At 36.6% G+C, this 20,954-nt stretch overlaps 1 long non-coding RNA gene across 1 annotated transcript in view; it reads left to right on the top strand.

The window, feature by feature from the left end:
- The first annotated feature begins 16,180 nt into the window (after positions 1–16,180).
- LOC149800364 (uncharacterized) overlaps positions 16,181–20,954 on the top strand; it is a 38,018-nt gene continuing 33,244 nt past the window's right edge. Inside the window, exon 1 of the long non-coding RNA XR_016420961.1 lies at positions 16,181–16,569. This is a non-coding gene — a long non-coding RNA (uncharacterized LOC149800364). The remainder of the gene's footprint in view (positions 16,570–20,954) is intronic.

Genomic DNA, 20,954 nt, shown 5'->3' with positions numbered 1-20,954 from the left:
ATAGTCAATAGCATGAGCTCAACGCGAGGTAAGGTCATGCAAATTTTTTTCCCCCATGCATGGCTTTCATGGGCATATAGCTTGGATTTCCTACTTATAAAGTGAAAATAGAAACAAAAGATTCTAAGAATTTTTCCTTTTACTTCTTTGTGACAAAGAGCAATCCAAACTACTGTATTGTCTCTAATTTTTCATACACAATCAATTTGTAAAGTATTCAATTATTTTTCTGTTCTCTGATTTTGGGTATAGAGAATTGTTTTCTAATGAAAATTTAGCAAAATTAATGTACCTTGGAATATTAAAAATAATTTTTTTTCTCCCTATAATTATTGGTACATATGACAAATTTTTTGCAACAATTGCCATAACTACCATATATGATGGTATACAAGTCTGATTGAACTGCAGACTGCATAGATCCAGATCTGCCATCACATAATGCACTGGCAGATCTGGGTCTATGCAGTTTGGCAGTAGTAATCAGGAGAACATGCAATATGCAATGGTAGATAATTTCAAAAATAAAGCAGATCAGGGTCTATGTTGTTTACAGTTTATAAACAAGTACATATGTATGTTACCTGCACTGTGTGCTGACAAAATTTCCAGGAAAATTTTGAGAGGTTAATGTTCATCGTAATCAACATGTTGATTAAAAACTATGTTCCTATCACATTATGTTCTAGAACAGTTAGCTCCCTTTGTGTCATGAGCTCTTCATTTTAAAGGTGTGTCCTTCTATTAAAAGTGCTTTTAAAACCACAGAAATAAAAACAGATGAATACAACACATTTAACGTAACAGGTACTCCATTCAAGATGGGTCAAAATTTTGTGAATGGCCTAAAGACGGTACATTCCAGGCATTGGAATGCACAGCCTCTTCAATAAACATAAAAGAAGAGAATGTCAGATCTATTTTTATTTGGCACTTCCACCAAGCAAGTGATGAATGTTGGAATAAAAATATTATGTTATTGGCAAATTTTAATATCTATTTTCCTCCCACAAGTATGTCATGATCAAGACGTGCACTAATATTCCATCCCAGTCAGTTAGCTATGTTCAAGACATAAACACTAATATTCCATCCCAGTCAGTTAGCTATGTTCAAGACATATGCACTAATATTCCATCCCATTCAGTTAGCTATGTTCAAGACATGTGCACTAATATTCCATCCCAGTCAGTTAGCTATGTTCAAGACATATGCACTAATATTCCATCCCAGTCAGTTAGCTATGTTCAAGACATAAGCAATAATACTCCATCCCAGTCAGTTAGCTATGTTCAAGACATATGCACTAATATTCCATCCCAGTCAGTTAGCTATGTTCAAGGCATATGCACTAATATTCCATCCCAGTCAGTTAGCTATGTTCAAGACATATGCACTAATATTCCATCCCAGTCAGTTAGCTATGTTCAAGACATAAGCACTAATATTCCATCCCAGTCAGTTAGCTATGTTCAAGACATATGCACTAATATTCCATCCCAGTCAGTTAGCTATGTTCAAGACATAAGCAATAATACTCCATCCCAGTCAGTTAGCTATGTTCAAGACATATGCACTAATATTCCATCCCAGTCAGTTAGCTATGTTCAAGACATAAGCACTAATATTCCATCCCAGTCAGTTAGCTATGTTCAAGACATATGCACTAATATTCCATCCCAGTCAGTAAGCTATGTTCAAGACATATGCACTAATATTCCATCCCAGTCAGTTAGCTATGTTCAAGAGATATGCACTAATATTCCATCCCAGTCAGTTAGCTATGTTCAAGACATAAGCAATAATACTCCATCCCAGTCAGTTAGCTATGTTCAAGACATAAGCAATAATATTCCATCCCAGTCAGTTAGCTATGTTCAAGACATATGCACTAATATTCCATCCCAGTCAGTTAACTATGTTCAAGACATAAGCACTAATATTCCATCCCAGTCAGTTAGCTATGTTCAAGACATATGCACTAATATTCCATCCCAGTCAGTTAGCTATGTTCAAGACATAAGCAATAATACTCCATCCCAGTCAGTTAGCTATGTTCAAGACATATGCACTAATATTCCATCCCAGTCAGTTAACTATGTTCAAGACATAAGCAATAATATTCCATCCCAGTCAGTTAGCTATGTTCAAGACATATGCACTAATATTCCATCCCAGTCAGTTAGCTATGTTCAAGACATAAGCACTAATATTCCATCCCAGTCAGTTAGCTATGTTCAAGACATATGCACTAATATTCCATCCCAGTCAGTTAGCTATGTTCAAGACATAAGCAATAATACTCCATCCCAGTCAGTTAGCTATGTCCAAGACATGTTCACTAATATTCCATCCCAGTCAGTTAGCTATGTTCAAGACATATGCGCTAGTAATGCATAAGTTTTAGACATATCACCAATGAAAGTATTATTAATAATAATAATGACTGTATTTAAAGAGGGTAACACAATTAGCTAATAACTAATCTACCTTGAGGCCCTCATACAAAGGAATTTATTTATTTTAGCTGCATCTCTGAAGCCACTGGATATTTTGGGTTTGGAAGAAGGAAATAGAGTGGGCATTTCTAATCTCAACTAGAATACTATTCCACAGCAAAGTTCCAGAGTATTGGAAACTTTTTTAAAAATAATTCCTTATTTGGTTTGGGAATTGTATACTATTTGGTAGACATGGATCGAAGGTGGGGAGTATTGCCAGGTAGCCTATACTGGAATAGTGATTGTAAATATTCAGGAGCACTATTATTGTATATCATGTACATTAATTTGGCTTTTCTCAAACAGATTCAGTCTTTAAAAGGTAATTTTTTTTAACTTACCAGCTAAATTGTCCTTGCTTTCTTGCTGAATTGATATTACCGGTAGCCCAAATGCACCTTTTTGAAGATGTGCCAGCTTTCCTATACTTTTATCATTTGAATTACCCTATACTGTATTACAGCATTCTAAATATGGTTGAATGTAACTGTTATAAAATAGTTTTCTGTGCCTTTCAGTGAGAAAATGTTTTATCCTACTGAGAAGCATTAAAATTTACTTTTGTACTGATATGTTTGATATGTTCAGTCCATGATAGGTTATTATCTATCACAACACCAAGTAGTCTTTCTTGACAGACAATTTGCAAATTTGTATCCTTCCATGTCAGACACAGTTCATCACTATCAAGATTTGTCCTTGTTTGCCATGTTGAGATAAGTAATATTTTAGTTTTACCAGTATTTGCCACCATGCCATTGCATGTGCACCAGTTGTGCAGTTTCTTTAGGGCATTCTGTAAAGAAATTCCAAGTTCATGCTTTGTGTTTTGGATGTCTGACAATGTTGTGTCATCTGCATAGAGATCTGTAGATGATATTGAGCCCCTTAGTAAAAGTGGTAGGTCATTATCTTATGTCACATGTTTAGGCTCAAATAAACAGTAAGACAAGAAGAGTGAAAACAACAAGCTTTGAAAAATACAATAATTTATTTCCCTTGAAAAATTCTGTAAAAATGAAAAAAATATGAACTTACGGTTTTATAGAATCAAATCAAAATAAATCCAAGAATAATCCAAGAATAAAATTGTTGAATTCCTAATAACAAAACATTCTACTGATTTCAAGTTTGAATCCCAATGAAGAATCCAAGCTGGAAGATGATGACGTATGCTGCAATCTGTAGTGTTGAAATCTACAATTCCTTGTAGAAACAAAAATTATTACTCAGGTTTTTGATACTGAATAATTTTTTATAAAAAACTGTCCATGTTCATCCATTTCACATGAGTACATGTATTTTCTAGAAAAATAACAGAATTAATCCTTTTGAATATAAGCAATTTGAAATAACTCCAAACAGCACAACATACAACTTCTAGTGTAAGAAAAAGCCCAGCTGCAACTGAGAATCGTTCTCCAAAACAGAGGTTATATGGTCTTCAAAAACATAAACAAGGGGTCTTGTGATCATTTTCTGGAAACTTATGGAAGCTAAGTACTTGTTAAAGGTCACATACACCCAGTGTGACCTGACGAAAACCAATCATTTTACTCTAGGAAATAAAAAAAAATAAAAAATTGTTTACATCTTAAGCATGAAGTCCCATCATAACCTTGACAACAACCAATCATTTTAAAATAAAATAGAACTTGTTTACTGGCTGCTACAAATTTTGAAACAAGGTCAGGATTTAGATCAACACCTGGTGTTTATAAACTAACAGTCAAGGTCAAACTATTTTCTGAAAAAGTTATCATATCATGTAATGAAAAATAAGTTTTTTAAAAAACTGAGAAACAATTAAATTAAAATAAATATATATTAAATCAGATATAATTAAATCAAATATACATAACAATTAATAAATAAAATAAATAGTAATGGACCTAGAATTGAGGCTTGTGGTACTCGATATCTAATTGTTCCAGGTTCAGACAGAACATTATTTATATAAACATGTTGTGTTCTCTCACTTAAGTATGAAGTAAACCACCTAACTGTGCTTTTATCACATTGGTAGATTTTCAGTTTATTCTAAAGGATTTCATGATCCACCATGTCAAATGCTGTCCTGAAATCTACAAATACAGATCCTATTATTCTATCTTGGTCAAGTGCTTGAAACCATTTGTCAGTTAGGGAGATCAAGGCAGTCTAACATGAATGTTTCTGTCTAAAGCCTGAGTGATTAGAGTGTAACAGCAAGTACGTGTATTTGGTTAAATATGACATGAATGAGTCATGGACATGTTTTTCAATCAATTTTGACAAGTTTGGTAGCATTGAGATTGGCTGGAGGTTACCAGCATCATCATCAGAACCTGATTTGTGAATAGGAGTTACCTTTGCAGTTGTCCATATGGGACAGATGAGGTTGAAATGCTTAAACTGATTATGAATGTTATGCTATCTACAATAGCAGAGACAGAAGATTTAATGAGTCATGGACCAGTCTGATCAAGTCCTGTAGATTTCTTGTTCACTGAGACATTTTTTAACCAAATTTTTGATACTAGTGCAATATAGAAGCATACCTCCTTAGAGATTTTGCTGTTGCAGAACTTCTCAGTTCATTGAAGTTGTTTTTTTATCACTGGTTCTTTCAACTTTGTGTTAATTGTGGTGAAAAAATAATTGAAAACATTTGCAATGTCAGTGTCATCAATGACAATGGTGTCATTTACCAGAAGTGAGTGAATTTTATTTGTCTGATCTCTGTGTGTTCCTCCATTGAGTTCATTGAAGACTTTCCAAACTGAGTTTGTGTTGCTCTTTTTGTTTTCAAGCAACGATTGATAATAAGTTTTTTAGCTTTTTTAATCATACTTGTTATTTTATTTCTCCATACTTTATATTGTGCATGGTTTTCCATAGCCTTAAATTGGTCTCATGTTTTCATAGCTTCTAGGATTTCAGTAGTAAGCCAATTAGGTTGGATTTCATTCTTTATTTGATGTATTTTCAGTGGTGCATGCTTAGAGACTACATCCATAAATAAGTCAGTCCACACCCTCAGAGCTTCATCTATGTTATCCATTAATTTTGGATCATATTCCATGGAATTTTATATAGGTCATTGAGAAATTGTTTTTCATTCAAAATTTTGAATAATCTGTAAGTGATAGTTTTGTGTGTATTTTTCTTATTTCTCTTGCATTTAACTTTTCTTGTCAAAAAAGTAGGATAGTGGTCACTAAGACCAACAGTAGGAATATTATGTGCATGTTTAACATCCAGTACCGTGTGAAATACAGTAGTAATATTACATGCATGTTTTACATCCAGTACCATGTGAAATACAGTAGAAATATTATGTGCATGTTTTACATCCAGTACTGTGAAATACAGTAGTAATATTACGTGCATGTTTTTTACATCCAGTACCATGGTAAATACAGTAGGAATATTATGTGCATGTTTAACATCCAGTACCATGTTAAATACAGTAGGAATATTACGTGCATGTTTTTTACATCCAGTACTGTGGTAAATACAGTAGGAATATTACGTGCATGTTTTACATCCAGTACTGTGTGAAATACAGTAGTAATATTACGTGCATGTTTTACATCCAGTACTGTGTGAAATACAGTAGTAATATTACGTGCATGTTTTACATCCAGTACTGTGTGAAATACAGTAGTAATATTACGTGCATGTTTTTTACATCCAGTACTGTGGTAAATACAGTAGTAATATTACGTGCATGTTTTACATCCAGTACCGTGGTAAATACAGTAGGAATATTACATGCATGTTTTTTACATCCAGTACTGTGTTAAATACAGTATTAATATTATGTGCAGTACTCAAGTCATATTGTGAGTTTTTTGCCAAAGATTATTATTTGCTGCAGAAAAAATATTTTCTGTTATTACTGTTCCCATTGTTGTTTTTTTGGGTTGAAAATTAAAATTTGTTTTATTTGCAACAGAATAATCAAAGTGCTCTATATATTAGCTACTGTTTTCTTCAAATTTCTTGTGTGTTTCTTGTCTTCATCTGACCAGTAAGTTTGTGATGTCGAAGAAGGCACTAGACAAATCTAGAAACATATTCTCATGCCAGAGATAATAATAATAACAATAATAATAATAATAATAATAATAACAATAATAATAATAATTATAATAATAAAAATGCTTTATTTATAGAGGGTGACTAAAATTTGCCTTAATACTCAAATATGACAATTATTGACCATTTAGTTTGGCAATTTGAATCTCTTTTAGTAGTTCTAAAATAGAGTTGGGTAGTTACAGTTTAATTTGGGATTAATTAGCTCATAAGGATAAATTTTACCAGTAAATACCTATTTAATATAATATTTTTGGAAATTCTAAATACATTATCAGTTGTAAAAGAGTATGTATGGAGAGTGGATATATGGCTTTATTTGGGTTATATAATTTAGATTTTGTGCATTATGGTATGAAAACTAGAGTTAAATAAAGGGTCTACAACTAACACAATCGGACCATAAGTTTAACTCTACAAAATGTCTTCAGGGAAGTTCACTGTGAGCCAGGTCAAACATAGTGCACAGGGAGTCAGCATGTAGAACTTGAGATATTAGTGTTATATTAAATGTGGAAAAGAAAACCCTCGTGCTTATGACTATTTCCCTTAATGCATTTACATCAGATATGTGCTACTACACCTGACTGGATGTGATGGGGCATGACTGGATGTGATGGGACATGACTGGATGTGATGGGACTTGATTGGATGTGATTGACCATGATTGGGTGTGATTGGATATGATTGGATGTGATGGGACATGATTGGATGTGATGGAACATGATTGGTTGTGATAGATCATGATTGGATGTAATTGGATATGATTGGATGTGATGGGACATTATTGGATGTGATGGGACATTATTGGATGTGATGGGACATGATTGGATGGACTGGTTATTAACGGAAGTGATGGGATATGATTGGATGTAATGGAACATGACTGGATGTGATGGTTTATGACTGGATGTGGTGTGACATCACTAGACTTGATGTGGCATGGCTGGATGTGATGGGACATCACATGATGTGATGGGATATGATGTCATATGACAAATGGACATACATGACATTATTTGCTCCCTCCACCTTACATACAGCAGGAGCATGTTTACAAATTACTGACATAAATGGCACATGATATTCTGCCAACATATGGGCAGTATATGTACAGTCACTGTCTGTCAATGGAAAGCAAAGATAAAATGTGATGGTAACCTTAACCTTCAACCTCAAAATGAACAATAGAAAGCAAATTACATCCTCCAATCTTTGGTAAAGAAATGTACCAAATTTAATTGAAAGTGGTAACCTTAACCTTCAACCTCAAAATCAACAATAGAAAGCAAATTATAGTCTCCAAAATGATATGGTTCTGTCTTTGGTAAAGAAATGCATGTACCAAGTTTAATTGAAAGTGGTCAAGGGAACTAAAGTTGTAGCCTGGAATGAAATGCAAGGGCAAGTTCTATTTTTATAACAATGACACTATCTTGAACATATCCACATCTAAATGCTCATTTCTGGTTGATGAGAACACATATACATCTCAATGCTCTTTTCTGGTTGATGAGAACACATATACATCTCAATGCTCTTTTCTGGTTGATGAGAACACATATACATCTCAATGCTCTTTTCTGGTTGATGAGAACACATATACATCTCAATGCTCTTTTCTGGTTGATGAGAACACATATACATCTCAATGCTCTTTTCTGGTTGATGAGAACACATATACATCTCAATGCTCTTTTCTGGTTGATGAGAACACATATACATCTCAATGCTCTTTTCTGGTTGATGAGAACACATATACAAAGTTATGTACAAATGCATTATGAAGCTCTAAAGTTGTTCTTGAGAAATGAAATGCGATGGTCAAATCTATTATTAGCAACAAGAACCTTTGCTTTGGAGCCAAATATTCCAAGTCATCTGTGTTTTCCCTGGGGATAAAGGAAGCAACTGTATTAAGTTTCACTCAGTTCTGTTATCTAGAACTTAAGTTATTGTCTGAACATGAAACGAAGTAGCCAAATCTATTGTTAGGAAGTGACTTTGACCATGTAGCTACTCAGAATCTTAATATTGTCTATGGGCAAAGGAAAACATACTGTGCATGCATCATGTTTTATGGATTGCCCACTCAATCAAGTGGACACAGAAAGAGAGGCTGAGGATTAAGTGCCCACTATGAGTAGTGGAAGTCCACTCAGCCTGGTGGGTTTTCCCTCCAGACTAGTTGAAGTCCACTCAGCCTGGTGGATTTTCCCTCCAGACTAGTGGAAGTCCACTCAGCCTGGTGGGTTTTCACTTCAGACTAGCGAAAATCCACTCAATGTAGTTGAAGTCCATCACATATTTTATTACAGCCAGAGTGGGTTTTATGACACCCCTTGCGAATTCTATTGTATTCACTCTATGAGTTGACAAGCTAAACAAACAGAAAGAAGAAACCCCACACGACCCTGTCAGGGATCAATTTCATACCTTGACATGTACAAACTGTACAGTGGTAACATTTCTTGTTGTATTAATCAATTAATTTGTCATATTTTCTCTTTAATGCCCATACCATTTCCAAGAAAGAAATTACTGAAAGCATTATTAGAGAAGAAAAAAACATACAAAATGATTTTTGGTACTTTTACCCTTAATCTTAACTTTGCTGATGTGAGAATACAAATTCTTTTTTAAATAAACGGAACTGTGTTTGCTGTATTGACTGTTGCACTGTATCAGTAGCCATTTATGTCAAATTGATTTCAATTTAAAAAAAGTTTCTTTCTGTCTTGACTTTTTAAAAAAACAAATCTATATGCATCACCAGGCACAAGCTGTGAAGTAATATTCCTATCCTAAAGTCACCTGCTACTGCAGCTTTCTGCCTCAAGTCAACAACAGTCAGTCAGGACAACTCCTACATGTACCTGCTATGTTCAGTGTCAACATTTGATGTTTCAAACTGAACATTAACTGTTTAATGAAAATATTGCAACACCACACACCATAGAACTAAACTGAATGTTAACTGTTTGATGAAAATATTGCAACACCACACACCATAGAACTAAACTGATGTTAATTTGTGATAAACACATTTGGACCATGAGATGCATTTCCTGTTAAGTTTCAAAAGTATCATGCACAACTGGTCTAACTTCAATTTAGAAAAAAGTGTAATGGCATTGGTGCACATCTGGACTTTGTTCTTTCAGTTCTAAAAATCTGAACAAGTGTATTTGTTTCAAGCAATGTCCTCTCCTCTCCATCTCACTTTGTCTCCCAGCATACAACTACCCCCCTCCCCACTCCTTAGCATACTATATGGTAGTTCCTAGCTGGTCAATGTTGTGCTTTGATGTTTTCAAATAAAATGAATGGAAATATCGCTTGTTGTCACAAAATCAAATGCTTAAAAACAAAGATCTTATTGGTGATAAGTTTTAAATGCGCCAAATTCATCAGCTATGCTCTCAATGGCTGTTAGTGCCATAAACCAAGTTGATTTGTATGAAATTTTTTTCCTTTCTTCATCACTTTTTTGGTCAATCTATCTTCAAGCCATGAAGTGAAATTTTTATTTTGGAGTCAGCCAAGACACTTATTAACAATGGCCAGGCAGGATGGTGTTAAGCTTCAATGTTATATTTTAGCACACAGTTTCAAAAGAAACAGTAGCTTCCTGCATCCAGTTGGAGAGGATAACTGGCCACTGTTATGAGGTAACTAGAGACAGAGACCATAGGTCAAAGGCAAAGGGAGGAACAAATCAACCTCTGGGCCTTTGAGAAAAATCTTGACCTTTGGAGAACCTCTTTGATATTTCCTCACTTGCTGATGAATGTGGAAGAAGCAGGAGATCTGGCTGTGGTTGAGTCCCAGTGATCTTTACCAAAATGGAAAGGATCATCTTGGGCTGTGCACCAGATGGTTTCAAGAACCATTCTGCAGGTAGCATGCAGTCAATATCATGGTGGGCTTGATAAGAGAGCTGTTTCTACATCAAAATTGAGGCAACAAGGGTAGACAATGCATTATCATCCAGAACACTCAGGTTAGGCACCACTATGTCCTTCAGGGCAAGTGACATGGAGCACTCTGTGCCATTACCCATACTTGTTCATCATGTTGAGTTGGGGCTGTATGTGTTCTGGAGGTTCAATGACAAGGATCAGATCATTTGTCTTTCCTCTGTGATCCTATGCCTCCAACCTTCCTGGTGGATGCTACCTGAGGAAGAGGTGCTGGTGGGATATGAGGCTCTGTAAGAGAAAGACCTCAGACATTGATGAGGAAGGGGGGGTTGACATTGATGATGAGGATGATTGACATTGATGAAGAGGGGGATTGATATTGATGAGGAGGGGGATTGACATTGATGAGGAGGGGGATTGACATTGATGAGGAGGGGGATTGACATTCCCTCTAGTCTCCGTATGTCCATCCAAGGGCCCTTCTGGTGGCCACACTTTTCCACAGACTGTCCCAACATTGTTGATTGAAATAAATGTTATCAGATAGAGAACAATAACAATATTATTTTCACAAGTTTGTACATATTGTGTGCTACATACACCCCAGTGTATGTGTGTAAAGGTAAACAATGATTCCCTCATGAGGAATTTACTGTCTTCTCACTCTCCTATTTTTTTATAAGACTTTCAGTTGTCTAGGAGAAATTCTGAAACATACAATATCATGCACTGTATTAAAAAGCACCAAACTGATGTTTAATCAAGTATTTAATTAATTAATTCCTATTAATTACAGCTAGGCCTATGTTTCATTTTAACTTAACACACAAACATAAATGAGAACCAAATGTATTTTGAAAATAAGAGGGGTCTACCTAAACCCTAAAGTGTAAAATACAATAAAATATGAAGATCTTTACAGAACTTGACACTGAAAAAGAGCAGGGGTTACCGGCATATAAACAGAAGATGAGATAGATTAATCTAATACTCAATTAAATAATGTTGAAGGGAAAAACAAATATGGTTGAAACTCGCAACAGGTTTTTCTCTGGTCATTTTACGAATGACACAGTCATTAAGATGGTGCACTTGAACAAGATCACTGGTTCTATACATACGCATGCTAGGTGTAAGAGTGTGCCCATGTCGTATTCACAATTCTCTTCTCTGTGGGAAGATTACTGGTTCTATACATAGGCATGCTAGGTGAAAGAGTGTACCCATGTCGTATTCATAATTCTCTTCTCTGTGGGAAGATTACTGGTTCTATACATAGGTATGCTAGGTGTAAGAGTGTACCCATGTCATATTCACAATTCTCTTCTCTGTGGGAAGATTACTGGTTCTATGCATAGGCAAGCTAGGTGTAAGAGTGTATGCATGTCATATTCACAATTCTCTTCTCTGTGGGAAGATTACTGGTTCTATACATAGGCATGCTAGGTGTAAGAGTGTACCTGTGTCATATAAACAATTCTCTTCTCTGTGGGAAGATTACTGGTTCTATACATAGGCAAGCTAGGTGTAAGAGTGTACCTGTGTCGTATTCACAATTCTCTTCTTTGTGGGAAGATTACTGGTTATATACATAGGCATGCTAGGTGTAAGAGTGTACCCATGTCATATTCATAATTCTCTTCTCTGTGGGAAGATTACTGGTTCTGTACAAAGGCATGCTAGGTGTAAGAGTGTACCCATGTCATATTCATAATTCTCTTCTCTGTGGGAAGATGACTTTACAGTGAATGGATGAAACTTTTGAATATTAAAAACAGTACTCTATAAAGCTAAGTAAAAGCAATGGCAAGTTATAAAGCTAAGTAAAAGCAATGGCAAGTTATAAAGCTAAGTAAAAGCAATGGCAAGTTATAAAGCTAAGTAAAAGCAATGGCAAGTTATAAAGCTAAGTAAAAGCAATGGCAAGTTATAAAGCTAAGTAAAAGCAATGGCAAGTTATAAAGCTAAGTAAAAGCAAGTTATTGCTGCTATTAAAATGCAACTAAATACCAGAATTCAATTTTTTGTTCACTTGACATAATTCAGACTGTTGTACCAAAACGAAACTATACATTTTTTTCTCTGATTATATATACAATTCTATGTTAAAATTTTCCATGCTGGCTACTGCTACTGTAATAAAGTACATCATCAATCAGTATTCACTCTCTCAAGTCTGCCTTTTTTCTCAAATGGCAAAGCACTGCTAGCTTTCCAAATGAAACAATTCATCAATATTTCAAATCTTTCCAAATGCTTTTGGAGCTCCAGTGGAGGCCAAATAAGACCAAATGATTACTATCCATTACTAAGTCCTGACATTTTAAGACATGCATTGACAAGAAGCCTGTTACCCCAACTGCTGCAATCTTCGCCAGGTCACAATTACATCACTATTAAATTTCACTCTTGTCTTTATTGGAAGTCTGGATCCTGTTGATTTCTTGATCTAAGTTTAATAAAATCCAGCAAGGAGACACATGGGAGATTGATTTTATCGGTGAATTAACTGTGTTTATGTGCATTTCCCTGAACTGTATCTTTCAAAATTGCTCAAATCCAATTCTGGAAGATAACCATTATGATTCCAAGCTCTTTAATTTGAGTGAATAGGGACAAGAAAATGACTGGTATTTTCAAACACAAAGCCATCTAATTGTCAAAAGCACAGTGTTTAAGATGGAAGAATAAATAAATTAGGATAAAAAGTATAAGATGCCAGAGCATATGGGGCCATCCATTTGTACATGTGCATGGAGGGGGCAACTGACCCAAAGGCATACGCTTGCATATGGTGGGTTCTACTGATAATGTACGTACGCATAGTAAATGAGGGGTGGTGTGAAACCTCGATAATAATTTTTCTAATACTTAACCTGTTCAACTGGAATCAGTCAGCGTTTGAATTTTAGTGGACACTATACAAACCTTTTGTGTGTGTGTGTGTGTGTGAGATTTGGATTTTTAAGGTAGCTTTAAAAAAATTCAGTCAGATTGCTACGATGTCTGCAGTGTGACAGTTTATAGCGATGTCTAGCACTGGGACATCATGCCACAGACATGTGGCATTATATCCCACCCAGCCACATTATCCTGACACCAGGCTGACCAGTCCTAACACTAACCTCTTAATGCTGAGCACCAAGCGAGGCAGCTGTTAGTACCAATTTTGTAAGTCTTTGGTATGACTTGGCCGGGGATCGAACCCACCACCTCCTGCATCTGAGGCGGATGCTCTAACCACTAGGCCACCAGAGCGGTCATGACAAACCTTTTAATGTTACACAGCTTATTTCTTGTTATGATGTCTGTCCATTACCAATTTTATTTCCACAAGTAAACAAACTGTGTGGCTGTCTTACTCTTTGGGCCTGGAAGAAGCTCACTTATTTGAGGATGAAAAGGCCATTGTCAAGGTTAATGAACGAAAATGGTCTCCAGATAATATGATAATGTATATGGCCAAATTGTGATGATGTGCAATTACCTTTCCTATCAATAAAAAAAAAAATATATCATGTATGATTTTTTTTCCCTTTTTCAAGCCACTAAACATAGAACTTTCTCTTTGAAAATAAACTTTTGTATAATATACACTCAAGATATTACTTCAATTCTAACAATTTAATAATCCTTCTGTTTTCATTTGACAAAAATAAAATCCCAAATACTTAACGATGTATATATATATATATATATATATAAGCTGCTGACTAAATGAACAAATATTTCTGCATTCAAAAATATCTGATACAAAGATGGATTATCCAAAAGCAAGAATTCACTCTAAATTGCAAAAACATTGCAAAATATGTCATTTCCTTCCGAATCCTGCATTCATTATGTACTTCGTTTCTTGACATTTTACCTTATAACTGATATCTGTGTTCATTCAGTACTTTGTTTCTTTACAATTTACCTTACAATTGCTGACAGTGTTCACTCTGTACTTTGTTTCTTGACAATTTACCTTACAATTGCTGACAGTGTTCACACTGTACTTTGTTACATGACAATTTACCTTACCTTAAAACTGCTGACAGTGTTCACTCTCTACTTTATTTCTTGACAATTTACCTTACAACTGCTGACAGTGTTCACTCTGTACTTTATTTCTTGACAATTTACCTTACAACTGCTGACAGTGTTCACTCTGTACTTTGTTTCCTGACAATTTACTTTACAACTGCTGACAGTGTTCAGTCTGTACTTTGTTTCCTGACAATTTACCTTGCCACTGCTGACAGTGTTCACTCTGTACTTTGTTTCTTGACAATTTACTTTACAATTACTGTCATTAATGTGTTAAAAGTTCCCTTTCAACTAACAAAACAACTCATTCCAGAAATGGTAAAAGGAAAAACAATAAAGAACAGTCATTTAGTAAAGAAAAATGGGCTGCAATATCCTAACCTGTTTCTTTTCAAGATCACATCCATCATAGATTTCTTGATTTTTGCAACAATATCCAAATTTGTGGCATCATATTTCAGACAATCTAGAGTCAGACTACAGCATGGTTCTCTACAAATTCCTCATCTACTAAAATAACTGTTCAAGACATTATTTTTTAAAAATGTACACAGAAATTCTAGAAAACCATGTCAGAGAAACCACTAAAAATGACTGATGCAAAGTAAATGATATTGGACAAACAGAAATTAGGAAATACATGCCCTAGGGTATCTGTGATCATTAAACCAAATATAAAATATGTATGTAAATTAGGATGGTCCAGATGGATTTAAATGAAGCATAAACTAGAAAATTATTGAATTTAACTTTGACCATAGTTCTATCCCTTTGTTATTTTTTCTCCCAAAATGTTTTCCAATTTTTTCAACCCCCATCCCCCAGGTCAGCAGGAGAAAGTAGGGTTGGTCAGGTAACCTGAACTAAACATGCTTTTTTTATTGGAACTTATCACCCACATCTTTCACAAGCCTTTAATGCTGGGTTTTGAATTCCTCAAGCATTGGTAACCATTTCCCCTCTAGAATTTATTCTGGTTGTTGTTGTTGTAGGGTTTAATGCCATTTTTCAGTACACGATAGGCTATACATGGTGGCCAGTATTAATGGTGGAGGAAGAACCCAGGTAAACCCCGGAAAGAACCACCAACCCACAAGAAGCTACTCTAGAATTTATTCTGTACATTTGATTAAGCATTGTTTCTGTCATGTATGCTTTCTCAGAAATACAGGTGCCATTGCTTTTAGATTTCATCTTTTCTTTTTTACAATTTCTATCCATGATCATCAACCACTACTCTCAACTGGATCATCAAGGCAATGAAAATCAGCGAGACATTTCTATCAGCCAATGAAATTGTTCGACTTATGCTTCTTTGGCAATTAAAAGGCACTCTATTCAGTAAACATCAAATGCATTAAATTCAATCTAAAATCGACTGTTACTAACTTTCACGATTATTTTCTTGTGTGTTTTATGTACTGTAAGGGCACCATAATAGGAACTTTCTCCCACCAAGATGAGAAATAAGAATCATTGGTACCAGTGTGCAGTCTGAAATGAAGCAGGTCAAAATGTAGACAGTTTGTTGACAAATTAAAAAGAAAGCAGCATGAAAATATGATTTCTCTATATTATTTTTAATTTCCACTGATTCTTATGTTTTTCCTAAAATGCAGATTGTCTTCCATAATTGTGGACAAGTGTGAGGACTGTCTTCCATAAAAGTAGGCATAGAGAAGAGAGAGGACTGCCTTCCATAACTGTAGACAAGTATGAGGACTGCCTTCCATAACTGTGGACAAGTGTGCAGATTGTCTTCCATAACTGTGGACAAGAGTGAGGACTGCCTTCCATAACTGTGAACCAGTGTGCAGGTTGTCTTTTATAACTGTGCACAAGTGTGCTGCTTTTCATAATGCGGACAAGTGTGCAGATTGCATTTTGTGAAGGTTTTGTTGCAAAATTTGTGCTGACACTTTATTTCCTCAATGCTGCACATCTAGGTATCCAGTCATGTCATCAAGGTATCCAGTCATGTCATCAAGGTGTCCAGTCATGTCATCAAGGTATCCAGTCATGTCATCAAGGTATCCAGTCATGTCATTCTTTCAATCAGTCTTTCACACTCATCATCTAACCCTCCCTGATTTTGTTTTTATTCTTGACAATTGAAGTTATCATCTTTCAGTGCATAACTTTTAATGTAGATTGTGCTTTGCACAACCTCTCTTTCACACACACACACACACACACACACACACACACACACACACACACACACAGGGTTCAGCCAGTCAAAAATCACTAGAATACCTTTTAAGGCTTTCACTTTTCCCTTTAAATACATCTGAGAAATTTCACCCACTGATCTGGAGATGCTGATCTCCAATAAAACATGTATTGGCTTGACACCATACCCATCATGCTCTCTACAACATGTATTGGCTTGACACCATACCCATCATGCTCTCTAAAACATGTATTGGGTTGACACCATACCCTTCAAGCTCTCTAAAACAGGTATTCACTTGACACCATACCCTTCATGCTCTCTAAAACATGTCTTGGCTTGACACCATACCCTTCATGCTCTCTACAACATGTATTGGCTTGACACCATACCCATCATGCTCTCTACAACATGTATTGGGTTGACACCATACCCATTATGCTCTCTACAACACGTATTGGGTTGACACCATAACCTTCATGCTCTCTGCAACATGTATTGGCTTGACACCATACCCTTCATGCTCTCTACAACATGTATTGGGTTGACACCATAACCTTCATGCTCTCTGCAACATGTATTGGGTTGACACCATACCCTTCATGCACTCTACAACTTGTATTGGCTTGACACCATACCCTTCATGCTCTCTACAACATGTATTGGGTTGACACCATACCCTTCAAGCTCTCTAAAACAGGTATTGACTTGACAACGTACCCATCATGTTCTCTAAAACATGTAATGGCTTGACAACATACCCATCATGTTCTCTACAACATGTATTGGCTTGACACCATACCCTTCATGCTCTCTAAAACATGTATTGGCTTGACACCATACCCATCATGCTCTCTACAACATGTATTGGCTTGACACCATACCCTTCATGCTCTCTGCAACATGTATTGGCTTGACACCATATCCATCATGCTCTCTACAACTTGTATTGGCTTGACACCATACCCTTCATGCTCTCTGCAACATGTATTTTCTTGACAACATACCCTTCATGCTCTCTGCAACTTGTGTTGGCTTGACACCATATCCTTCATGCTCTCTACAACATGTATTGGCTTGATACCATACCCATCATGCTCTCTACAACATGTATTGGCTTGACATCATAACCTTCATGCTCTCTGCAACATGTATTGGCTTGACACCATACCCTTCATGCTCTCTACAACATGTATTGGCTTGACATCATACCCATCATGCTCTCTGCAACATGTATTGGCTTGACACCATACCCATCATGCTCTCTACAACATGTATTGGCTTGATATCATACACTTGCTGCTCTCTACAACATGTATTGGCTTGACACCATACCCATCATGCTCTCTACAACTTGTATTAGGTTGACACCATACCCTTCATGCTCTCTAAAACATGTATTGGCTTGACACCATACCCATCATGCTCTCTAAAACATGTATTGGCTTGACACCATACCCATCATGCTCTCTACAACATGTATTGGCTTGACACCATACACTTATTGCTCTCTACAACACGTATTGGCTTGACACCATACACATCATGCTCTCTAAAACATGTATTGACTTGACACCATACCCATCATGCTCTCTACAACATGTATTGGCTTGACACCATACCCTTCATGCTCTCTACAACATGTATTGGTTTGACACCATACCCTTCATGCTCTCTAAAACATGTATTGGGTTGACACCATACCCTTCAAGCTCTCTAAAACAGGTATTGACTTGACAACATACCCATCATGCTCTCTACAACATGTATTGGGTTGACACCATACCCTTCATGCTCTCTAAAACATGTCTTGGCTTGACACCATACCCTTCATGCTCTCTACAACATGTATTGGCTTGACACCATACCCATCATGCTCTCTACAACATGTATTGGCTTGACACCATACCCATTATGCTCTCTACAACATGTATTGGGTTGACACCATAACCTTCATGCTCTCTGCAACATGTATTGGGTTGACACCATACCCTTCATGCTCTCTACAACTTGTATTCGCTTGACACCATACCCTTCATGCTTTCTACAACATGTATTGGCTTGACACCATACCCTTCAAGCTCTCTAAAACATGTATTGACTTGACAACATACCCATCATGCTCTCTAAAACATGTAATGGCTTGACAACATACCCATCATGTTCTCTACAACATGTATTGGCTTGACACCATACCCTTCATGCTCTCTAAAACATGTATTGGCTTGACACCATACCCATCATGCTCTCTAAAACATATATTGGCTTGACACCATACCCATCATGCTCTCTACAACTTGTATTGGCTTGACACCATACCCTTCATGCACTCTGCAACATGTATTGGCTTGACACCATACCCTTCATGCTCTCTGCAACATGTATTGGCTTGACACCATATCCATCATGCTCTCTGCAACTTGTATTGGCTTGACACCATACCCTTCATGGTCTCTGCAACATGTATTTTCTTGACAACATACCCTTCATGCTCTCTGCAACTTGTGTTGGCTTGACACCATATCCTTCATGCTCTCTACAACATGTATTGGCTTGACACCATACCCATCATGCTCTCTACAACATGTATTGGCTTGACACCATACCCATCATGCTCTCTACAACATGTATTGGCTTGAAATCATAACCTTCATGCTCTCTGCAACATGTATTGGCTTGACACCATACCCTTCATGCTCTCTACAACATGTATTGGCTTGACATCATACCCATCATGCTCTCTGCAACATGTATTGGCTTGACACCATACCCATCATGCTCTCTACAACATGTATTGGCTTGATACAATACACTTGCTGCTCTCTACAACATGTATTGGCTTGACACCATACCCATCATGCTCTTTACAACTTGTATTAGGTTGACACCATACCCTTCATGCTCTCTACAACATGTATTGGGTTGACACCATACCCATCATGCTCTCTAAAACATGTATTGGCTTGACACCATACCCATCATGCTCTCTAAAACATGTATTGGCTTGACACCATACCCATCATGCTCTCTACAACATGTATTGGCTTGACACCATACACTTATTGCTCTCTACAACATGTATTGGCTTGACACCATACTCATCATGCTCTCTAAAACATGTATTGACTTGACACCATGCCCATCATGCTCTCTGCAACATGTATTGGCTTGACACCATACCCTTCATGCTCTCTACAACATGTATTGGCTTGACACCATACCCTTCATGCTCTCTAAAACATGTATTGGCTTGACACCATACCCATCATGCTCTCTACAACATGTATTGGGTTGACACCATACCCATCATGCTCCCTAAAACATGTACTGGGTTGACACCATACCCATCATGCTGTCTACAACATGTATTGGCTTGATACCATACACTTGTTGCTCTCTACAGCATGTATTGGCTTGACACCATACCCTTCATACTCTCTACAACATGTATTGGCTTGACACCATACCCATTATGCTCTCTACAACATGTATTGGCTTGACACCATACCCATCATGCTCTCTAAAACATGTATGGCTTGACACCATACCCTTCATGCTCTCTACTACTTGTATTAGGTTGACACCATACCCTTCATGTTCTCTACAACATGTATTGGGTTGACACCATATCCATCATGCTCTCTAAAACATGTATTGGCTTGACACCATACCCATCATGCTCTCTACAACATGTATTGGCTTGATACCATACCCATCATGCTCTCTACAATTTGTATTGGGTTGACACCATACCCATCATGCTCTCTACAACATGTATTGGCTTGACACCATACCTATCATGCTCTCTACAACATGTATTGGCTTGACACCATACCCATCATGCTCTCTACAACATGTATTGGCTTGACACCATACCCATCATGCTCTCTACAACATGTATTGGCTTGATACCATACACCTATTGCTCTCTACAACATGTATTGGTTTGACACCATACCCATCATGCTCTCTACAACATGTATTGGCTTGACACCATACCCATCATGCTCTCTACAACATGTATTGGCTTGACACCATACCCATCATGCTCTCTAAAACATGTATTGGCTTGACACCATACCCATCATGCTCTCTACAACATGTATTGGCTTGACACCATACCCATCATGCTCTCTACAACATGTATTGGCTTGATACCATACACCTATTGCTCTCTACAACATGTATTGGTTTGACACCATACCCATCATGCTCTCTACAACATGTATTGGCTTGACACCA

Source organism: Sinohyriopsis cumingii, chromosome 5 (genome assembly GCF_028554795.1).
Source record: "Sinohyriopsis cumingii isolate HCF-2022 chromosome 5, ASM2855479v2, whole genome shotgun sequence".
Classification (NCBI taxonomy): Eukaryota; Metazoa; Mollusca; class Bivalvia; order Unionida; family Unionidae; genus Sinohyriopsis; species Sinohyriopsis cumingii.
Note: the sequence above shows the minus strand (reverse complement) of the source record. Positions and strands in the feature narration are given on the sequence as shown.